This window comes from Eschrichtius robustus, chromosome 9, assembly GCF_028021215.1.
Source record: "Eschrichtius robustus isolate mEscRob2 chromosome 9, mEscRob2.pri, whole genome shotgun sequence".
Taxonomy (NCBI): domain Eukaryota; kingdom Metazoa; phylum Chordata; class Mammalia; order Artiodactyla; family Eschrichtiidae; genus Eschrichtius; species Eschrichtius robustus.
Genome location: NC_090832.1, coordinates 44,593,711 through 44,598,986, shown reverse-complemented (window position 1 = coordinate 44,598,986; position 5,276 = coordinate 44,593,711).

Genomic DNA, 5,276 nt, shown 5'->3' with positions numbered 1-5,276 from the left:
GATAATGTCTTTACTATAACATGTCTAAAATCTGGTAAGTTTGAAGAGTGGGACACGTGTTTCAGTCTTCACTCTGGTTTGGTAATACACATGTACAGACGTGCCTGTTCTAGACATTGACAGTAGCCTACCCACATTTATAGAACCTTTGAGGATCAGAAAAGAGTTAAATATATCTTGAATTTCTATGATATAAGGTCGTTTGAAATGCAGATGGTGTCATTTCTGCTGGCACGTATGAAGAAACCAAATATTGAGCCAACAGCTGATATTTCATAAATGTTTAGTAGGAGATGGAACAAAATATGTTTGAAAACCCAGTAAGATTTTTGTTATCAGATTATCTCAGTCAGAACTAATTCCTAATATGTCTTTCAATTACTCTAATTGCTTTATATTTCTCTATAATAATGCAATAATTTTAAATTAAAATAAATTATCCTCAAATCTTACATTGCAAAAAAAACCCCTTATTTTTAAATTGTGCTTTTTAGAACATGGGTTGATTAGTGCCATTGAAGCAATGTTGTACTGAGTGGTTAAAGTTGCTCAAAGATACACTGGAGTTTAAGTCAACAGAAAAAAAAAAAAGATTATTCCTGATTTTCATGAATATGCTGCAGTCCCTATTTTTACCACCTAGTTTGAAAATTATGACCTTGTTTACTTTCCCCAAAGTAGTAACACATTGCTTTATCCCTGGAGTCTTTTACTCTGCAAAATTCTTAGCACATCTATCATTGTTTTTTTTCTGCCTAGAAGTTGGTGACATCTCAGTTTGCTTAGTTTTAGGTCAAGCATTGCAACCATAAAATCTTAAATCTTTTCTTTACCCTTAAAACTGCCCAGGTGTTTGAGACATCGCATACCAGTTCTCAGTCCAGCCTGCTGGGTTCTTACTCATCTTGGAGGGGAGATTAGTGAGTCTCCCCTGGATTCACTATAAACTGTATCAAATCTATCATGGATGTAAATCAGTTGAGTAGTGACATTTGTAAGATTGTTGACATCACACACCTTTCAGAACGTTGATGGCATATTAATGAAAAAATCCTAAACCAAATATCAGCAAGACAAATCCAGCAATGTTAAAAAATACACCATGACCAAGGTGGGTTTATTTCAAGCATAAAGATTGTTTTAAACATTTATTAGTGTAGTTCACTCTTATTACTAGAATATAAGAGAAAGCCTGAATTATCATCTCATTACTGCAGAACAAGCATCCAATAAAATTCAGCAGCAATTCATAATAGAAACTACTAATAAACTAGGGAGATGAGGGAACTTCTTTAACCTGATAACAGAGCCTACCAAAACTACCACAAATATCAAATGCAATAGACATTTATAGTGAGGAACAGGACAAGGATGCCAGCTATCACTACTTTTACTCAACGTTCTATAGGAAGACCTATGCTACACAATAAGGAAAAAAAAGGAAGAGAAAGGGGCCTTGAGCTCGTAATTTGTCTATACTTCTAAAGGTAAAGCTCTATGAGAGCAGGCTAAGGAAAGAGAAGCAGAGGAGTCACACAAAATCGTAAAATGAAATGTTACTTGAATTGCAGTTAACAGAAAAGGAGCTGCAGGATTAATTTGAATCACTACTATCATGAAATCAGAAAAAACACAGCCCTTCAGTGTGAAAAAGGAACTAAGAGCCCTGATTTTATCTTTACTTGTTTTAAGGTGAAAATATAAACAAACAAACATCTTGGGGAAGTTCACTGGCATCCTTAGAGTGGTTAAAAGAAATAAAAAGCTCCAAAGAATTTTGAGATGGAATGCATTACTATTGAATTATTTATTAAAAATTAGTTCAGGTTTGAAAAAAAGATTAGTTTTACAGGTACCATCTGGACTTAGCGGATATTAAGCTTGGTTTATTTGGGGAGACATTGTAATAGAACTGAAATCATGGAAACACTTTATAGAGTGTGTTGATAAGTGTTGTTTTGGTGATTCAGTAGAGGCATTGAATAAAAAATCAATATACAAAATTATGTTGCATTTCTTCACACAAGAAACAAATTAACAGAAAGAGAAGTTAAGAAAGAATCTCATTTACAATTGCATCAAAAAGAATTAAAAAAAGAATAAAATACCTAGGAATAAATTAAACCAAGGAGGTGAACACCCATACATTGAAAACTATAAGACATAAAAGAAATAAAAAATGACACAAATAAATAAAAAGATATTGCATGCTAATGGACTGAAAGAATTAATATTTCAAAAAGTCCATGCTACCAATACAATCTACCAATTCAGTACAATTGAAAACTTTACTTACTTTTTTCAGAAATAGAATAACATTTCTAAAATTTGTATGAAACCACAATAGCCCACAATTGCCAAAGCAATCTTGAGAAAAAAGAACAAAGCTGGAAGTATCACACTTCCTGTATTCAAACTATATTACAAGTCTCTAATAATAAAAAATTATGATATTGGTATAAAAACTGACACAATGATCAGTGGAACAGAATACAGAGGTCAGAGATAAACCAAGACATATATGGTCAATTAAATTACGACAAAGAAGCCAAGAATATACAATGGGGAAATGGCAGTCTATTCAATAAATGGTGATGGGAAATTGGTCAGAAGCTTCTATTTGACTTTCAATTTCCATTCAACTACAAAATTCAGTCACATGACTGACATAGACCATTCTGTTGTAAAGGAAAATGGAATTGCCATGGGGATCTCTTGGATCAATCAGGATTATTCCATTATTGAGCTAGACACTATTGTCAGAACACCACCAGAGATCTCTCAGCAGGAAAGAGAAGAAAGATTGCAATGAAGACAAGAACTGTTGGCTTCCACCTGCTGAATATTTTTAGCTAGCTTTGGTTAAAGTCTGCCCTACACTCTCCTTTTGAGTCCAAATCACCCACCAAAAAAAAATTCAAGTATCTGGCTGGCCTTGCAACGCTCTCACAATATGGCCCCCTCCAGTTCCTCCAGCCACGTCTCCCGTTTCCCATCCCCTCCTGTCCCCGTCAAGCTCCAGGGATCCTCAACTTCTACCTTTTCTGTGACCAGGCATCTCACACTTTCCATGCAAAGACAGATTGCATATACTACTTCATTTCTCTAGACTATGTTCTCCAGTTTTGCCTATCTAGAGAACCCCTGTTTTCCCTTTAAGACCCAGAACAAATTTATCTTCTTGTTGGAAATTCTCTGAAATTCCCCATAGGTCCTCCATAGGTCCTTGAACACAACTTCCAGCAGTTCTGTCATTGTTATTCCTTAGTTCACTTGCGCCATTACTCAGGGTGGCGTCTGACAAATAGCAACTACTCCCAAAATGTTTCTGCAGTGAGCACAGATAAAATGAAATATGGGCACCTTTAAAATATACCCAAATGAGCACTGTAACTGTAGACAAGTGAAAGATGAATATACCTTGACGGGATAAGAAAGGCACTTCTAACTGTGCAAATCTGTATTTTAAGCCAGCACCTACATTTTTTACTCTCATGATGACATTTCACTGTGCCATTTGTATGTCTTTCTTCTTATAATTTTCATAATTTATCATACTCTGATTTATTTGGGGACCTCAGAAGTTCTGTGTTGAAGTCTGAAAATTTCTGGGAAAAGAACTGAGTGAGGAGACCATGGACGATGCTGTGAGACAGGCCACATTTCAGACCATGCCCAAAGAGCAAATTACAATAATATTCTGAAAAGCCAGCTTGGGACAAAAAGAAGAGAAGGCCATTTCCTTCCCAAAGGTGAAATTCAGCAGTGTATGGTTGTCTTGGTCCGTGGTACAAATGAACCAAAGTGCAAAGTGCTGGGTTTCTTGCCAGAGTTTCCAAAAAGTGGAGCCCTCATGGTCCCCTTCCCTTCTCTAGACAGTTTATTTTCCAATATTTCTGCCTGGTGGTCTTCATGAGACTACATTATTTGCTTCCTGAAGGTATCTGATCAGTAACCTAAAATCACCTGGTCTACTGCATGGCTCCTGAAAATCTACCAATGCTGAGAGCCGTGCCGGAGGCAAAACGGACGTTCATTTCCTGTTTAACTTGTTGCCTCATTGACATTGGCCACAGGATCTTTTGGCCATCACTGGCTGCTCTTACACCACCTCAATGGTGTGTCCTGAGCCTCCGCCCGGGGAGAATTAACAGCAAAATTTGTACTTCTTTTCTTATTGGAAGGGACTATTACATGTTTTTCATTACACCAGAATCTCGTATCATAGAAATTTATAGGAACATCTCATTTACTTGGTAATTGAGTGTTTAGAATAAATTATTTGTAAAACTGATAAATATGAACATGTTAAAATATTTTTATTATTTTATACAATCATTCTAAATTATATTCTATGATCTTCTAACTTAGTACATAGAAAATGTGTAATAATAGAATTATAGACATTGATATTGCAGTTAATTATAGGGTAATATGCCTCTATGTCAAATAGCAATAAATGTTGAGTTTGACTTCCCTAAGTTAGTATTTCTTTCCTTTCCTCTCAGGTTGTCTCTTTCCCTCTTCTTGAAAATATGAAGCACTGGTGACAATGCAGCCTACCTGATGAGGGCACATATTCTTTCCTGTTTGTCCCAGCACATTCTATTGCGTTCAAGATTCTAAGGCGATTGTCAACTGCTTTGCATGTTTTGGTTTTTGAAAAAAGAAAACTTTCTGTGCTTCTATGACTTTAACAAAACCTGAAAATTAGAGACTGAAATGGCTAAGAAGAAAAATATTGATAGTAGGAGCAAAATATCTTTGTGGAAGTGAAGCTTATACCCACGTTCATTTTGCAGATGCACAAACACTTCTCTCTTGGGGGTTACCTGCCTGAACATCATTTGCATTGGCCTTTCCACTCCTGCACTAGGTTTTTGTTTGTGTTTTCCATTTGTTCAGTGTTTCAGTTTATTTTAGTTGTTTATTCTCAGTTCAGTGTGTTTCTAAAATCAGTGCTTCTTTTCTGGCCTCTCCTATCAGCTTCTATTTGTCATGGCAACTTTGTATCTCTGTAAGTTTAGTTTAAGGCTGTCTCATACTTAAATAAGGAAAAGATGGAGTGAATTTAGGTCTGCCATCCTAAACTGTGTAAATGTGGGCTGCTTTTAATAACGTCTCTGACCACCCATGTCCTCATCGGTAGATATTAGCTCAAAGATATCTGGTCTTGTCCCTTGCTTGCCCTCATCAGTAAATGTTAGCTCAATGATATATGATCTTATGGAATTTTTAAAGGACTGTAAGATACAATAACCAATGTTAGCCTGGAA